Source organism: Macaca thibetana, chromosome 8 (genome assembly GCF_024542745.1).
Source record: "Macaca thibetana thibetana isolate TM-01 chromosome 8, ASM2454274v1, whole genome shotgun sequence".
Classification (NCBI taxonomy): domain Eukaryota; kingdom Metazoa; phylum Chordata; class Mammalia; order Primates; family Cercopithecidae; genus Macaca; species Macaca thibetana.
The window spans coordinates 48,700,647-48,719,634 of record NC_065585.1 but is presented as its reverse complement, the minus strand read 5'-3'; the positions used below and the strand labels follow the sequence as shown (position 1 = coordinate 48,719,634).

The following is an 18,988-nucleotide window of genomic DNA, read 5'->3' as shown; positions in this document are numbered from 1 at the left end:
CGAGTAGCCTGAGGCACACATTCCCAGCTGAGGTCAAATGAGGCAACACTGCCTTCTTGTGTCAGTTGCCATATTCTACACGTGTCGTTTTGGTGGTCTAGGTCTAGGCTTGATGTGTCTTACAAAGAAAACACGCATGTTAGCTAAGCTCCATTTAGTCATGAGTTCTAGTGCTGGTGGACGTGAGTTCAGTGTTAATGAATCAACAGTGTATACTAAACAAGGTATCTTTCAACAGAAACACACATAAAATAAGGTTATATATTGACTGGTTGATCAAAATGTTATCACCAGAGGCTCCAAAGAGTCTAACCCTGCATTGCCCCTCGGATCAATGATTCAGTATTTGTTCATTCCGTGTTCATGGTGACTTGATAGAACAAAACTACCATAAATAATAAGAATCAACTGTATTTGCATTTTTACAAGGAGAAGAGGCCTGAATATCTTTTTGTTTGTTTGTTTGTTTGTTTGTTTTTTGGAGACAAGAGTCTCGCTCTGTCGCCCAGGCTGGAGTGCAGTTGCCAGATCTCAGCTCACTGCAAGCTCCGCCTCCCGGGTTTATGCCATTCTCCGGCCTCAGCCTCCCGAGTAGCTGGAACTACAGGTGCCCGCCACCTCGCCCGGCTAGTTTTTTGTATTTTTTTTTTTAGTAGAGACGGAGTTTCACCGTGTTCGCCAGGATGGTCTCGATCTCCTGACCTCATGATCCGCCCGTCTCGGCCTCCCAAAGTGCTGGGATTACAGGCTTGAGCCACCGCGCCTGGCCGAGGCCTGAATATCTTTACAGGGATTCTCCGACTATGCTGAACAAATGGACTCATTCAGACAACAAACAAGATGGAGAGACGGCCAGTCCAGTTGTCCCCAAAATCATGTTCCTCTCCTGAGTCCATACAGTTTAAAACACTCCACATGATTGTCCCAGAAAAGTAAAAACGGCACCCAGTTGTCTTCTCGCTTTCCGGCCCATGATTTTACTGTGGGAAATCTAAAGTAAAAGCTAATTGTCTTCAGCACTTAAACTCTATTAGAAACATCACTAATAAGTAATTGGTTTTTTAAAACCACTTATGAGAAAAACAACTTCTCACCTAACCCTCAGGTCTGCAATACTCTAAATTCAGATTCTTTTATTAAAGATTAAAATACAGATTAAGTATTAAAATGTAAATTATACTGAAGCTCCATAGAACCCATTAGAAGACCAATATTGAGCAAAATAACACTTTACCACTCAGGAATGCAAATAAAAAGGCATCAAAATCTGCTACTTATAACTTGAATCTGGGGTCCATTAATTTTACATGCTTTTTTCCTAAAGAACAAAAAAGATGGGGGAAATAACCTTAAAAACAAAGAGCAAAAATAAAAATTAAAAATGCAGCTAAGTGATATATTAGCTTCCTGTGGCTACTATAACAAATTTCCACAACTTGGTTGCTTAAAACATAGAAACTGCCGGTGCAGTGTCTCACACCTGTAATCCCAGTACTTTGGAAGGCCGAAGCAGAAGGATTGTCTGAGGCTAAGAGTTTGAAACCAGCCTGAGCAACATAGCGAGACCCTGTTTCTACCAAAAAAATAATAATAATAGTGGCTAAGCATAGTGGTGCTCACCTGTAGTCCCAGCTACTCAGGAGACTGATGGGGGAGGATCACTTGAGACCAGAAGTTTGAGACTGCAGTGAGCTATAATAGTGCCACTGCACTCCAGCCTGGACAACAGAGTGAGACTCAGTCTCTCAAAAAACAACCCCCCCCCCAGAAACAGCAGAAATGTATTATCTCATAGTTCTGGAGGCTAAAGTCCAAAATCAGTCCAACTAGGCCAATATCAAGGTGTCAGCAGAGCCACACTCTCTGCTCTAAGGGAGAAACTATTCCTTGTCTCTTCCAACTGCTGATGGCTGATGGCACTCCTTTGCTTGCGGCCACATCACACCATGGTCACATCACTTCTCCTCTTCTCTGTGTGTGTCAACTGTTCCTCTTCCTCCCTCCTATAAGGATACATCTGATTGCATTTAGAGCCCATCTGTATAATCCAGGATAATGCCCCATCTCAAGATCCTTAATTCAACCATATTTGCAATATCCTCTTTTGCCATATACAGTAACATTTACAGGTTTCAGTGGTTAGGACATGCATGTCTTTTGGAGGGCCATTATTCAGCCTTCCACGGTGGTAAAGCTAATATTAATTATATCTATACACCAATGACCTAGCATAATGAAAAATAAGAGAAATGCCTATAACAACACCCCCTCTGTGTTCCTGAACCCCTATACTTCATGGCTGACTATGATTCTTTTATAATAGCAATGACAATCGGAGTGAACATTTATCGAGCCCCTGCTGTGTGCCTGCTCCTGTGGTGTGAGCTGCCATGCATTAGCCCACAGAATTCTCACAATTATTCTTATGAGGTGAGACCATCATATTTCCATATTCTATGGATGTGGAAACTGAAGAGACTAAATCCACACTAGGAGAATGGCAGAACCAGGATTCAAAAGTGGGGACATCCAGCCCCAGTGACCCTGCCTCTGGTTCACCGGTGGTGCGTCCTGGCTCTATGGAAAAGAGCATCTCACAGGCAGGAGTGGGTGTTATTGCTGCAGGCATGCAGTAGAAGCTGCCAACTGCCAAACTGTGTGTGGATTGCAGCTTCCTGAGTTTCATATTATCCTAAGATAAAATGCTGTGCTGGGAGAGTAGGGAGCTCCTTTTAAGTTACTAAGGGTGTCACAGCTATTCAGGAGCTCATTTTAAGTCTATCTGAGAATTTGGGCAAAATTTTGTCTTCCTGAAGGTAAATGGAGCAGATCTGCCACACCAATTCCCTTCGATCGTTGATTCTAGGAGTTTCTGTGAATAGCGATAGATGAATATAGGCACTAACTGAGCCCATGGGGGTTAATGATGTTCACAGCGTATAAGGTTGCAGAAGCTGCAGATTCTTTTACAGTGTGTTTTAGCAGCGCAGAAGCAGGATGGATCCATTAAATGTCTGATGTTGAGATGCCCAGTGATATAAGCCAGACTCACTGCTGACATGGATTAAATGGGCTATAAAATGATTTTTCTGAGCCAAATGGTCCACTCGCTGTCCTGGAATACACTATCTCATGCCTGTGCTCACACTGCCCTTCTTGTCTCAATTCCCAGCTCCCCACCAGTCAGCCATTGTCACATATTGAGCACCTAATATATGCAAGGCATTGGGCTGGGTGCTGCCCATAGAAAAGCAATTGAACAAGATTTCCCCACCCAAAAGTGGAACCTAGAGTCAGGTTATGGGAAGGGAGAAGCGGGCAGTTTATTCCAACACTCTTAAACTGGTAAGAGCTACCCACTCATTTGTTCATTCGACAAATATTTTTTGGTTATCTACTGCAGTGGATTCCTGGTTTCCACACCAGGAACCAGTTTCATGTAAGACATAGGGGAGTTGGGGGATGGTTTGGGGATGAAACGGTTCCACCTCAGATAATCAGGCATTAGTTAGATTCTCATAAGGAACACGCAACCTAGATCCCTCACACGAGCAGTTCACAATAAAGCTGGCTCCTATGAGAATCTAAAGCCAAGGCTGATCTGACAGGAGGCGGAGCTCAAGCCGGCATGCTCACTTACTGGGTGCTCACCTCCTGCTGTGCGGCTGGTTCCTAACAGGCCACTGCTGGCTACCAGTACACGCCTAGGGGATGGGACCCCTGATCTACCGTGTGCCAGGCACTCAAGAAGTACAAACAAATGAAAATTAAAAAGCATGTAACCCAGTCTGAAAGAGAGGGTGGCTAATGCTTCTAGGAGGAGTTACAGACTTCACTTCATCTGAAAGACAGATAGGAATTATCTAGACCCAGTTAAGAGGAGGATTTTCCATGTGGTGGAGTAGCTCTATAAGGCTGGGCCTGGGGGATCCTGGTAAGATCTATGATATGTAAGTGTGGGGAGTTAGGGCTGGAACTTGGAGGAGTTTGAAGGCCATGTAGAGAATTCCAGATTTTATCCCAAGGGGAAGAGGAGCTCTTAAAAACTTTTTATTTTTTTAATAAAGAAAAAGTGTATTTTCATCACAAGAAGAATCTAGACTCTATATAGCATATACCAACAAAAGTTTATTTAGGAGGCCACGGCGCGTGGATCACCTGAGATCAGGAGTTCGAGACCAGCGTGTCCAACATAGTGAAACCCCATCTCTACTAAAAAAATACAAAAATTAGCTGGGCGTGGTGGTGTACGCCTGTAATCCCAGCTACTTGGGAGGCTGAGGCAGGAGAATTGCTTGAACCCAGGAGGTGGAGATTGCAGTGAGCAAAGATCACGCCACGGCATTCCAACCTGGGCAACACAGCAAGACTCTGTCTCAAAAAAAAAGTTAGGAAAACAAAATAATTTTTAAAAATTGATGTGGGTTGTATCCATGTGAATTTTCTGGTTGTGATATTACCATTATGTAAGATATTACCACAGGGGGAAATTAGGTGAAGAGTATTGTTATTATTTCTTACAACTATATGTGAACTACAATTATGTCAAAACAAAAGTATCATTTTAAAAAATGTATACACACACAAAAAAGTCAGAGAGATCTGCATGGGGTAAAAACATTGATATCGTAATGCAACACACCATTGGCTGTGCCTGGGGCTCGGGGCTGGTCTGTAATTTCCATTTCATTGCAAAGGAGCTGGGCCTGCTCAGGGCACCCAGAGGAAGGAAAAGTGGAATGGCTCAGATGACACTGGAATTTAAAGAAGAGTACAATAGCGTGGTTAGACATAAGGGTGGCTGCTAGACTGTGGCTCAGAGGTGGGTCTAGACTTTCCCAACTCTCAGCTTACTAACAATAAATTTATGTTATTTCCTTGGCTATTATGGGGTGTTGTGCCAGTCAGTGGCTTCCCAGCCTGCAGAACTGCCAGTGTTGTTTCTAGCAATGCTCTTTGAATACTTATGAACACACGATAAAAACTGCATAGTTAATAAACACGAATATGCAGTAAGACATGTCCTAATACTCAATTCATAAGACAAAGTATGACACACAATTTAGAGCTTAAGAGTTTCTTGAAAGGTTTTTAACAATGGGAAGGCCATGTTCAAATTTATCAAGTAGAAAATCCCTCTGGCAGTAGTATGGGCAATTTATTGCAGGGGATGAAGAACAGAGGGAGAAACAAGGACTTCTACTATAGCTATTGTGGTAATGAAGAGACGATGGATTCCAAAATCAGCAAAAATTACTATCTTAATTAACCACAAATCCCCAGTAGAGTTTGGCCCCTGCACTTGGCTGCAAAACAGAAACCTCAAAATAGCAGTGATTTAAACAGGATAACCATTTGTTTATCTCTTACAAAAAGAAGTCCAGAAGTAGCAGTTCCTCTGAAACTGCTCCGAAATGGCAGCTCCAGAGTCGTCAGGGGCTCAGGCTCTGCCTGTCTTTCTGATCTATGGAAATACATAGCTCCCATCCTTAAGTTACCTCATGGTTCAAGATTGCTGCCAGAACTCTGCTCTCATGACCACGTTCCAGGCAGCAGCAAAGGAGAAAGCTGAGTGTGTCACTCTAAAAAAGCCTTCCCAGAACTCCTACACAGCACTGTTATTTATATCTCATTGGCCAAAATAACGTGGCCACGCCAACTCACAAGGAAGGCAGAGAAATAAAATATTCTAGCTGGGTGCCTTGCTACCCTCACTCCCAAATCTGGAATGGATAGGCTGTGGATAGTGAGCAGTCTCTGTCACAGCCATCAGTGAAGTAAGGCACAGAGAAGGTGAGACTATCCTGGTCCTCCAGGGCATGAGTCAAGGAGCACTGTGGACACTGTGACGGGTTGCCATGGTCCTGTCAAGGAGGGGCTTGTGGTGTAGGCTGCAGGGGATGCTGTGGCACAGACTATTTCCTGCCAGCCCTCCAGGGACTGCCTCAGCTGTAAAGAGCCTCCTTGCCCAGGGAGCCTCAGCAGCCTGCTTCAGTGACTACTGATCTACGAATATAAAGACCTGTTCATCATGGTCCAAACAAGGCAGCTCTAAAGGACTATTCTGGCTCTGGAGTCTCCCATGGAGTTGGTCAAGACTATTGTTGAGCCACACTGTGGCTTGACTTCTCTATCTGCCCACTTCTGCTTCCTTGCCCTTCCTTCCACAGTGGTGGTCCCCAGGACTCTCCATAATAAACCTACATGCCAACATGCTCCAGATTCGGCCTCCTGAGCAACCCAGCCTATGCTGAGGAGGAGGATGTCTGCCTGGGACCAGGTATCAGAATTTCTAGGAAGAGATGAAACATTCATATTTATTGAACATGGAATGAGCTGAAAAGACAGAGAAATGCCACTATCTGCACATTTTCGTTTTTCTGTCTTCTGCTTGCTTCTCATGGCTGTCAGTGTGCATGCCTGTAACATCCTCTTATGCCCTCCAATGTGTTACTATCCATCTCTAGGAAGTTTGGACACCAGATACTTCAACTTATTTAAACTAGGTATGAAGAAAAGGAAATGGGGCTGGGCGTGGTGGCTCACACCTGTCATCCCAGCACTTTGGGAGGCCCAGGCAGGTGGATCACTGGAGGTCAGGAGTTCAAGACCACCCTGGCCAACATGGTGAAACCCCATTTCTGCTAAAAATACTAAAACAATTAGCTGGCAATGGTGGTGGACACCTGTAATCCCAGCTACTTGGGAGGCTGAGGCAAGAGAATCGCTTGAACCCGGGGCGTAGAGGTTCCATTGAGCGGAGATCGTGCCATTGCACTCCAGTCTGGGTGACAGAGCGAGACTCCATCTCCGAAAAGAAAAGAAAAAAGAAAAAAAAAAAAGAAAAGAAAAGGAAATGGATGTTGGATGACAGCTTGGTACTCCTAGATATAAAATGCCTGAATGTCCACGCGGCAAAACTTCCACCATCTCCAACTCTACTTAGAGCCCTTTTTGGCTTCTTTTCTTGGTTCCTGGCTAGGATCCTGATAGGTGAGGTGACTCTAAATACAGTAAATTAAGAGAGGAGAAAAGTTACTGTAATTTGGTGGTATTTGTTATTCTAGCTCAGAAGTCAGGTTTTTGTTTATTGTTTATTGTTTATTTTATTTTATTTTTTGAGATGGAGTCTAGCTTTGTCACCGAGGCTGGAGTGCAGTGGCCGGATCTCAGCTCACTGCAAGCTCCGCCTCCCGGGTTTACGCCATTCTCCCGCCTCAGCCTCCTGAGTAGCTGGAACTACATGCGCCCGCCACCTCGCCCGGCTAGTTTTTTTGTATTTTGTAGTAGAGACGGGGTTTCACCGTGTTCGCCAGGATGGTCTCGATCTCCTGACCTCGTGATCCGCCCATCTCGGCCTCCCAAAGTGCTGGGATTACAGGCTTGAGCCACCGCGCCCGGCCTTTTATTTTATTTTATTTTATTTTTTAGCTTCCCAGTGCTTAGGGAATGTAGCCTCAGGACCGCTTCTCTGCATAGACACCCTTCCTCTGGCATTCCAGACGCACATTTTTGAAAATCCTGTCCACACAAATGTTCACTCAGGATAGAAAGAGGTCACCTGGGCTCCCAGTCATGTGTGAAGGGTACACATGACTCATGCAGGTAGTTCTCAGAGGAGTGGTGGGGTGCCAGGACTGCACCTTCCAGCTCGAGCGCCAGCAGGCTTTCCCTCGGTGGCCCTGCCTCCCAACCCGTGTGCAGCAGTGATTCGCAAACAACAGACTGCACCAGAACCTTAGTACTTAGAAACGGTTTTTCATGTTTATGTCTCAGAGCAAACTATACCCAGTCAGGGGGCAAAAAGAGAAATCTGTGGCAAGAAAAGGGAATCTTGCTATCAATTTCTTGGGGGAGTTTGGATTCTAGGTTAGTGAGAAGCAGATGTTTGAGACCCAAGTCTGCATGCTATGTGACTTTTGAGACTTTCCTGTTCACAGATCTTTCTGGCTTTTCCCATTTGTCTCTGCCAACAGTTGGAACCGCCACCTTTATTTATCTGGATTTTTAAAAATTGAAATTGCAATAGCACTTTTCCTCACAAACACTTGTCAGGGCAGAGTGGCTGAGCAGTCTATAGCAGCTTTCTCCAGGTCTGTTTTAAGGAGGAGCACAAGGAAAAAATTGATGTCCATTTGCAAAATATTAACCCAAACAAGTCCGTAAATATATTTACACAGAGACTCCTATTTATCTTTAAATCTTCCAGGGCCTGCTGCCTGGAGGATGGCACGTACTAAATATTTGTTAAATGAATGAAGTGAGGAAGTGGATGACTGAATTACTGAGAGAAGAAGGGAATGTGGGCTCAAGACATTTACTAGTAGGAAGATAAAATAAGCACACAAAAGTTAAGATACAAGAAAGACTGAATGCTGGGAGGAAGGACGGGGGAATGATCACACCAGGTTAGATACTCAACCCCTGCTGCATGTCAGACTCATCTGTTAGAGCCACATGAAGGGCTTTAAAAATCTCAAAGTCGGCCAGGTGCGGTGACTCACGCCTGTAATCCCAGCACTTTGGGAGGCTGAGACGGGCGGATCACGAGGTCAGATCGAGACCATCCTGGCTAACACGGTGAAACCTGTCTCTACTAAAAATACAAAAAATTAGCTGGGCGTGGTGGCAGGCTCCTGTAATCCCAGCTACTCGGGAGGCTGAGGCAGGAGAATGGTGTGAACCCGGGAGGCAGAGCTTGCAGTGAGCCGAGATTGCGCCACTGCACTCCAGCCTGGGCGGCAGAGTGAGACTCCGTCTCAAAAAAAATAAAAATAAAAAAAATAAAAATCCCAAAGACTGCACTCCACATCAGTTAGACCAGATCAGACCCGGGTGTTAGTATTTTTTCAAGTTCCTCAGGAGATTTTAGGGTGTGGCCAGGGTTGAGAAGGAACCATGAGACAAGAGGATCAAGAAGGATGTAGGAAGTGGCTTTTGTGGGAACATCCTTTAAGGATGGGAAGAGTTTTGACTTGAAGAAATCAGCAGGAATACAGGAACATGGTAGCTTAACATGTCCTAACTTTTTCCCCTCCCAACTGCAATTCCAGCCTGATTGTCTTACATAATCCAGACATACGGTAGGAGCGGATCAGAGGGCACCTGTACAGTTTAGTGGCTTCTCCCCTCTGGGCTATATGAGAGCCTGGGCACTAGTGTCTGAAGGACTCAGGTAAGGATGTGAACAGAGTTTCCTCGGAAAGCTGGCCCCAGGGGACTCCCCATCCCTGAGGAACATCCTCATCTGCTGGAAAGGCATATCTGATTTCCAGGGCTGAAAAGGTAAGTTGAGGCCATTTCATCCTTGAGGTGGGGAGCTCATGAACAATAGGAAACATAATAAAACATAAAGTCTTCCTTCTTGTGGTACCTTCCCAAGTGTCCAACAACCCCTATGTGCTCCACTGCTGGCCTTTAGGACTGAGAGCACAAGGCCGTCTCCTGCCTTGGATATGAGACCACATCAGATTCTTAGCAGCTATGCCTGAGCTCCAAGGAGTAAACACAGAAAAACACACATCACAGAAGGACAACAGCTAGAGAGAGAGAAAAATGACAAACAAAGCAATCAGGACAGAAGAAGTACTCATCAAAAATTGGAGCTACTGGGGGAGACAAGTCTATGACCTATACAAAAATAAAAATAACGAGAAACTGAGGAGATTTAAGAAAAGTCCTTAAAAGATGACCTGGAATTTAAACAAATAAACATGACTTTTCAAATGAAAACTAATTGAATTAGGTGAAGAGTAGAACAGTCAGTGTTGAGATTCAACTGAGGGCCTGAGGATCAAGTCAAGATGTCCACTGCACAGGAAAACAGTAATTCCAGATGAAGAAACAGGTGGGAAGAGGCAACAATTAAACGATAGTGCAAGAACATTTCCTGTGGATAAAGAAGTATCAGAGGCTGAGTGCGGTGGCTCACGCCTGTAATCCGAGCACTTTGGGAGGCCGAGACAGGAGGATCACCTGAGGTCGGGAGTTCAAGACCAGCCTGGCCAGCACGGTCAAACCCCATCTCTACTAAAAATACAAAAATTAGCCGGGCGTCGTGGCAGGTGTCTGTAATCCCAGCTACTTGGGAAGTTGAGGCAGGAGAATCCCCGGGAGGCGGAGGTTGCAGTGAGCCGAGATTGTGTCATTGCACTCCAGCCCGGGCAACAGAGCAAGAATCTGTCTCAAAATAAACAAATACAAATAAAAATATGTCTCAAAATAAATAAATACAAATAAAAATAAAAAGAAGGATCAGAAAGTATGTTGGAAGGTTTCACTGGTTTAGGGTCGATTAAAGAAGAAAGACACACAATCATATCTTGGTAAAGTTTCTGAATTCCACAGGTAGCAGTATAAATTTTTTAAATTCACAGATAAAAAGAACGAGGAAGAAGAATCAGATTGACACATAACATTGCTGTGTTGGAAGTTAATGGACTCTTGAGAAAAAAAGACTGTGCCAGCCAGGATATCCTTTATATATCAGCAAGAAAGGAAGATATTTGGGGTATGCAAGAATTCAGAGAATATATTATTCTCATACCTATTTGGGGACAATACAAGAGAAAAAGACTCTGGTGAAACAACAGATGAATCAGAACAGATAACTCAAGATTACGGAAGAAGAATAAGATAGGAAATAGCAGCGAGCCATGCTTGCTTTTTATATAAATACGTAGAATATCTAAACCTATAATGATAGACTATCTAAGAATGTGTAATACAAGTTCTAAATAAGGATTCCTGAAATAGGCAATAAATACTCCAAGTAAATTCTAATAAAGGTAATCTAGACTGAAAAGTTCTGTATGTCAACAAAACCTAGAAGTGGGAGAAGGACAGAACAATAAAGTCAAAGCATTTATTTTATCATAACTTCTCTGGAGAAGGAGAGGAAATTGAGGCAGAAAAGCTATTCTAAAGGAGGATTAATAAACATGAAAACGGAGTGAACTAAACAAAAAACAAAAACACAGGAGACACTGTCGACAAATCCAGAGGCTAATTCTTTTGTATCACTTGGTCACCCAGGCTGGAGGGCAGGACAGTAGTGCTATTTTGGCACACCGTAACCTCTGCCTCGCGGGTTGAAGCAATTCTCTTATCTCAGCCTCCGAGTAGTTGGAATTACAGGTGCACACCATTACACTCAGTTAATTTTTGTATTTTCAGTAGAGATGGGGTTTTACCATGTTGGCCAGGCTGTTCTCAGACTCCTGACCTCAAGTGATCCAACCACCTCTGGCCTCCCAAAGTGCTAGGATTACAGGCGTGAGCCACCACACCTAGCCCAAAGGCTAATTCTTAAAAAGTTCAACTAAACAGATAAACCTCTCTGAAATCTAATTAAAGAAAAAAGAACAACAACAAAAAGACAAGATTAGGAATGAATAAAGAGCCATGGTCTCAGAAGAGATTTGAACAATTGTAAGAACGTATTACATGCTAACTCCATGATAACAAAGTTGAAGATCTAAAGGAAATTACCAAAGTTAATCCAAGAAGTGAAAACCTGAATAAATCATTATATTGGGCCAGATCAGGAAGATTATTAAAGATCTACCATTGAAAAGGGTGTCAGGAAAGAGGAGTCCACAACTCAGTTTTCTAATCTTCAAAGAATAGATAATAGTAATGTTTATCAATATATTCTAGACCAAGGAATAAAAATGGAAGCTTCTGAATTTATTTTACAAACCAAGCTTAATTTTAACACTAAAACCCTATAAAGACAGCATAAAAAGGAAAATTATAGACAAACACTTATAACTGGAGATGCAAAAATCCTAAATAAAATATTGACAAATAGAATCTAGCAATGTAGCAAAAAGACTAATACACTACAGTAAGGAGAATTTATTCTAGTATTACAAAGCTCAACATCAAGAAATATATCAATGGAAGTCTTTTTATCAAAAAATTAAAGATGAAAAACCGTATCATCTTATCAGTAGTTTCTGCAAAGGCACTTGATAACATTCAGTAGCTATTCCTATTAAAGCTTTAAGTAAAATAAAAATTAGGATTGTTGGATATAATAAAATCTCTTTATTAAAAAACAATAGACAATATTCTAGTAAACAAAACACCAAAAACATTTCAATTAAAATCAAGAATCAGACAAGAATACCCACTATTACCATTTTAATTCAACATTTTCTTAGAGACTTAGAGAGTTAAACAAATGTAATAAGGTAAGCAAAAGGAATAATTAGTGTAAAAACATTTGAAAGAAGTGACAAAGTATTGCAATATTTGTTTTTGCTCATGATTCTATCTTTTCTTTCCAGATTTATGCCTGCTTTTACCTTTACTGTTTAACATTGTCTTGGAGGTTTTTAGAAAATACAATAAGAATATAAAATTGAATAACTGACATAAATATTTGACAATATTTTCTTTCATTAATCACATGACTGCATTCTTAGAAAACCTAGGAAACTAATTTAAAAAAAACCACACACTCAGATTAGGCCAGGCATGGTGGCTTATGCCTGTAATCCCAGCACTTTGAGAGGCAGAGGCGGGAGGATCACCTGAGGTCAGGATTTTGAGACCAGCCTGGCCAATGTGGCAAAACCCCATCTCTAATAAAAATACAAAAATTAGCTGGGCGTGATGGCCCACGCCTGTAATCCTAGCTACTTGGGAGGCTGAGGCAGGAGAATCGCTTGAACCTGGGAGGTGGAGGTTGCAGCGAGCTGAGATCACGCCACTGCACTCCAGCCTGGGTGACAGAGTGAGACTCCATCTCAAAAAAAAAAAACAAAAAACCTACCACTCAGATTAATAAAGACTTCAGCAAGGTGGCAAAGTTTATCAAAATGCATATAAAATAAAACATCTGCTATAGCATATTCATCAAGAAATATAAATGAGAAAAATATTTTAGTGATAAAAATCTATAAAAATTTTGTTTGTTTGTTTGTTTGTTTGTTTTTAGACAGTTTCACTCTTGTCGCCCAGACTGGAGTGCAGTGGTGCAATCTCAGCTTACTGTAACCTCCACCTCCCAGGTTCAAGTGATTCTCCTGCCTCAGCCTCCTGAGTAGCAGGGACTACAGACACCTGCCACCATGCCTGTCTAATTTTTGTATTTTTGATAGAGATGGGGTTTCACCATGTTGCCCAGGCTGGTCTCGAACTCCTGACCTCAAGTGATGTGCCCACCTTGGCCTCCCAAAGTGCTGGGATTACAGGCGTGAGCCACCGCACCCAGCTAAAATCTATAAAACATTGAGGGATAAATATAAAAGAGAGGTACAGGATTATGTGAACAACAATCCTATGGGGGAAAAAAACAGGGATATATTTTAATACTACGCAATTTGTTGAGAGGAGTTAATCTCATAAAAAATTAATTCCCCCCAAAATTAAAAATTTAATGCAATCCCAATTATAAGCCCAGCAGATTTTTACATTCTAAGAAAGTTTTTGTATTGAAGTACAACACACACAGAAAAAGCAAATCCCTCTGCCCAATAAACAGTTGAAAAAGATGCTCATGCTCACCAGTAGACAGCAAATTACAAATTAAGTTTACAATGGATATGGCTTCATGAATATAAGACTAGAAAAAAATTAAAAGGAGGGACAGCAACTGTTGCTACTAGGGATGAGGGTAAAAAGTACTCTATATTTTGCTGATGAAAATATGTTTCAGCCTTTCTGAAAGCAATATATACTAAATTTTAAAATACACATGACTTTCAACCCTGGAATTCATTCAATAGAAGTAAAAGCATTGGTATATAAAGATATATGTATAACAATATTGCTTCATTGTTTGGAGGGACAGAAACTTAAAACAGAGGAAATACCCATCAATAGAGAAAGGGTTGGATAAATTATGAAGGAGCCTCATTATGGATTATAATGCTGCCAACACAAATAATGAATCTGAAACATACCAGGGGACTGAGAGGAACTTCTATGAGATATTTTCAAATGAGAGATAGAAGATGCAGATAATACATGATCCAATTTTTCCAAAGCAAGCAATGAATCCAACAAAAAACTCAAATATGTAGAGACAGAGAGACAGAGAGAGAAAGTACATGTACTGAAGCATGTGTGTATAATCACATATTAGATATTATATAAGCAATAAGAAAATTTAAAAACTGTTAGCATCTGGTTATCTGGGAGTAAAGAATGGGGGGGAAGCTGGTGTAGACACTGGGAAGGATAACGGTGGGAGGCTTCAGGGAATGTTTGGAAAAGAATGAGTAGTTCAGCTTGCTTCAGGGGTTGAGATAACCCAAAGCTCACACTCCAAGGCTGCTGGTGGGGTCCTCTCTTGGAGGATACTGAGGTCAGACTCTCAGTCTTAGAGCACATGGGTACAGGATTTATCACAAAGTGCATCCCACCCACTAACATGTAACCTGGTAATATCATTACAAGGTCATTAAGAATACCAAGGTACCAAGGTCACTGTAGGAAACCTGGGAGCACAGAGCCTAATGTCGTGGTGGGTGAGGCACTCCTACAGGTCTCCTGCCCTGGGGGCCATGGCTGTACAGAACCCAAATAACCCCTAGGGTCCACTTGACCCAGTTTTGATAGGTTAAAGTCTACAAGTCAACAGTTATTAAAAATATACTCCAATATTCACTTCCGTCCCTTGACAAACATTAAAGGATCAAATGCATAGTCCATATCAACACACCTTAAAATACCCTTACCTGGAGCAATGGAAGCATTTTGGAATGAGACAGAGGTGGATGGTTGCACAACATTGTGAATATGCCAAATGCCACTGAATTGTTCCCGTGGAATTGGTTAACTTTATGTTATGTTAATGTTCTCCTCAATAAATTATTCAGAGGAGAAACAAACCCCTTTCTCTCCCAACCTAAGACTGCTTTGGTATCTCCCTCTCAACTCTACCAAGAATGCTCCCCAAAGCCCAGCCCACAAGCCCAGTAGGTTTAGTTTCCCTCTCTCCCTTCCTATGTTTCTTGTCCTGTCTCTCTGTACCTACTCTTATGCCACATCTTGAAATCCCAGGAGACAGGCTGGCAAACACAGAATTCTCCATATGGGGGCGGAAAGAGAGACGCTGAGAGGGAAAAGACAGCTTTTTGTTTAACAGGAGGTGAGAAGGGGCAAGGCAAAGGCTGGCATTATTCAATCATAAGTTTTGCTTTCCCATATGTGAGCCTAAGGGAATTCTTGGGCTGTCCACCTTCTGCAGCCTGACTTCCCTCATGTCCTGAGTGGCTGTCCCTGCCTGTCACGACAGCTGTTCTTGGCCCACCCAAAGCCAAGGCCCTGCGGTGGGGAGCCCCCTACTAGAGAGTTACTTTTGAATGGGAACAAGGTACCCCTCACTGATGTGGTTACACTCCTCAGCCCCCATCCTGGGGGCTTCTCTTGCCCTCCCCTCCTGGACTCTGGGGGAGGCAGGGAGGGACAGGAGAGCTCCACGCTTGGCAGCACACTGTCTCGCAGAACAGGTGGTTTTGTTTATTTTTCTCCATTTGATTTACAAAATTGTACCCTTTACTAAAACAGCCTTGGGGCTTAAGCACAACAAGTACAGGCACAACGAGATGACATTTAATTACAGAAATGTAAGCAGGAGACATCGTGATGGAGCAGCAGAACTTACCGCCAAATAAACGTTCATGCAGCTCCCCCCATTTGGGTGCTCAGCAGCTGAGAGGACGAGGAGACAGAAGGGTCTTCTGCTTGCACCTTGATCACCTACAGATGGCAGCAAGGCCAGGGATAGGACCAGTCTGTAGGGTCCAAAATGTACAGCCCCAGTCCCTGCCTCTCTTCACTCTGTACTTTAATGGGGGTAGAGGGTGGGGGGCGGTGGGGGGGGCGCTTCTCTGGACTTTTTGCTTCCTTTCCCTACTTGTTTTAGGGAAGCAATCTACTAGTATTACTAGTATCAAAGCAAAGTTCTAGGCTCGGCTCGGTGGCTCACACCTGTAATCTCAGCACTTTGGGAGGCCGAAGCAGGCGAATCACCCGAGGTCAGGAGTTTGAGACCAGGCTGCCCAACATGGAGAAACCCTGTCTCTACTAAAAATACAAAATTAGCCAGGCATGGTGGTGAATGCCTGTCATCCCAGCTGCTCGGGAGGCTGAGGCAGGAAAATCGCTTGAACCTGGGAGGTGGAGGTTGCAGTGAGCCAAGATCGAGCCATTGCACTCCAGCCTGGGCAACAACAGTGAAACTCCGTCTCAAAAAAAAAGAAAGAAAGAAAGAAAGAAAGAAACAACTTGCTACCTTTTTGTTTTTTTAAAGACAAACTGATTTTGGCTCAAATCCTGGCTTGTCACTTACGAGCTGTGTTGAACTTCCACAAATCACGTAAATTCTCTCAGCTTCCATTCTCTCATCCCTTCTGCAAGGTTGTTGGTTGTAATGACATAACTGGTTTACTGGGAGGCTCAACTCACTAGGGGCATCAATATGAAATGGTTTTATTTTTTCTGCAACTGCCCCCAGTGTACTTATGTCAAATCCCCCTATTTTTCACCGGGTAACATCTCCTTTCTTGACAGCTCAGCCGCATTCCATAACACTGCAGTCACCTTTTATTACTAAACAGTTACTTTTGATCCTTAAAACTCTGTCCTGTTTGTTCATTTTCAAATTTCAATCTTCTACGCAATCCAAATATTTTTCCTACCCTCCTAGGATTGTCACTATAAATATTTTATCAATACAGAATGCCCAGTGAAATTAGAATTTTAGATAGACAAATAAGTGTTCAACGGAAATGTCATATGATACTTTTATTTGTATTTGCGAATTCTTGCAATCCTACACCTTCCCCCAGCGGCACAGGCTACTACTTCGGCTTTAGAGCAGTGGTTCGCGGCCTCGGCTGCTCATTAAAAATGTCAATGCCTAGGTTCCACTCCAGACCAGTTAAACCAGAATATCTGGGCTCATGAAGAATTCCTGAAAGCTTCCCCATGTGATGTTCATGTGCAACCCAGGCTGACAGGACCGCTGGGAGGGCGGTCTGGCCTCCTCAGCTTCCCCCAACACCTCCCCCTTCCCAGCATGCACTGCGCTGGCGTTGGGGGCAGGAGGAGAAAGAGAGGCAGGTCTCATCTTACTTGGATGCGTGTTGTAAGCTTGTAATCCTCTCTGTTGGCCACCACAGCTCCTCCATTTGATGACGACAGGCCATTTGTTCCAGGGTATGGCAGGCGTCCAAATATGGGCTCTTCTGTGAAACCCGTGTGTTGGTTCCGCAGAGGGCCCCTGAGGGTCTTCCTGCTGCTTTGCCTGTGGTGTGGGAGATCAGGCTTCAGCTTGCTCTCCCCAGATCAGCCCTCTGACAGAAGCAGCCCTGAGCCCCTAACAGCCTCTTGCTGCCAAGGGTCCCCTCCCTGACTAGGCAGCCTTGTTGGGGTGTGTGGAATACTGGGGTTGTCTGTCACGGGTTGCAGACAGGGATGAAGGGACCTAGGGAAGGCAGTTCTCCTTCCAAGCTTTGGTATATCACGGAAACCTGAGAGTCCTGGAAGACTCAGAACCTCCGCTAGTCCAGGGGCCTGACAACGTTCCTATGCTAGATAGCCACAGCCCCGCATTAGCATAGGCAGAGGCTCAGTTTAGTCTCCTCCCTTAAGTAAATTCATTGCACCCCCTCCCACCCCCACGCTCCTTGACCTTAGGGAGATGCAGGCCTAACACACAGAGACAGTCGTCTCCATACTCCCAGTTCACCTGGAGGAGACAGGAGTTGGGGGGTTTGTGTTTGTGGGGCTGAAATTGGAATTTCTCAGCAAGCCCTGTGGGGACTTAGCTGGTCCCAAACACTGCAGTTCTCTGACCTCTTAGAAGCGGGTATCTAGCACCTCTTGCTCTCAGGTGAGAGCCCTAGTTCCCACTTCAACAGTCCTGCACCCACCAGCATGGTTCGCTCCTAATAACTGATGTTTGTTGAAATTTTCTATGTGCCAGACACTGTGCTCAGCTGCTTCATTCATTATCTCCTTTAATCTTCAAAGCAAGGCAGGGAGATAGGAATCACTTTTCTTTTTTTCAGATAAGTAAATTTTGGCTAAGAGAGTTTAAATGATTTACTAAAGGTCATACAGCTAATGAGAATCAGAGCTCAAATTTGACTCCAAAAGCCTTGCTTTCACCGTTATAATTGATAATATTTCCTCCCACTGTGATGTAATTTATGAATAAAACTTATCTTAGTGTCTGGTACACAGAAGGTGCCCCACAAATATTCATTCTCTTCCTAGATAACACTCAAACTAGAAATCAGTCATCAAGTACAATTTTATAGTATTCAATCCAAGTTACTTGGAAGCAGTTTAAAGCTTTGTTTCATCATCCCCATGTAGTTATCTATTAACTAATTAGCTCTTTTTAAAAACCTTCCCAGAGCAAGCAAAGATCAATGTCTTTTTTTTTTTTTTTTTTTTTTTTTTAATTTTACTTTAAGTTCTGGGATACATGTGCAGAATGTGCTGGTTTGTTACGCACGCATACATGTGCCATGGTAGTTTGCTGCACCTATCAACCCGTCATCTAGGTTTTAAGCCCCACATGCATTAGGTATTTGTCCTAATGCTGTCCCTCTCCTTGCCCCCAACCCGCTGATAGGCCCCAGTGTGTGATTTTCCCCTCCCTGTGTCCGTGTGTTCTCATTATTCAACTCCCACTTATGAGGAAGAACATGCAATGTTTGGTTTTCTGCTTCTGTGTTAGTTTGCTAAGAATGATGGCTTCCAGCTTCATCCATGTCCCTGCAAAGCACATGAACTCATTCTTTTCTATGACTGCATAGTATTCCATGGTGTATATGTGCCACAAGGATCACTCTTTTAAAACACCTAATATGTGCCAGGCACTGTGCTAGTATTAAAGATAGAGGTTAAATACTTGTGTTAGTTCCCCATGGCTGCCATAACAAATGACCACAAACTGGGTGGCTTTACACTCTCATAGATCTGGAGCCCAGAAGTCTGAAATCAAGGTGATATTCGCAGG

At 43.3% G+C, this 18,988-nt stretch overlaps 2 protein-coding genes across 46 annotated transcripts in view; both read right to left on the bottom strand.

The window, feature by feature from the left end:
* The window catches only part of CFAP418 (cilia and flagella associated protein 418), a 1,191,950-nt gene extending 1,176,302 nt beyond the window's left edge, over positions 1 to 15,648 (bottom strand). The window contains exon 1 of the mRNA XM_050800553.1: positions 15,645 to 15,648. The gene's annotated coding sequence lies outside the window, so the exon portion shown is untranslated. The remainder of the gene's footprint in view (positions 1 to 15,644) is intronic.
* Positions 1 to 18,988, bottom strand: part of LOC126960839 (cytochrome b-c1 complex subunit 7) — a 1,171,628-nt gene that overhangs the window by 170,486 nt on the left and 982,154 nt on the right. The gene's annotated exons all lie outside the window — the stretch shown is intronic.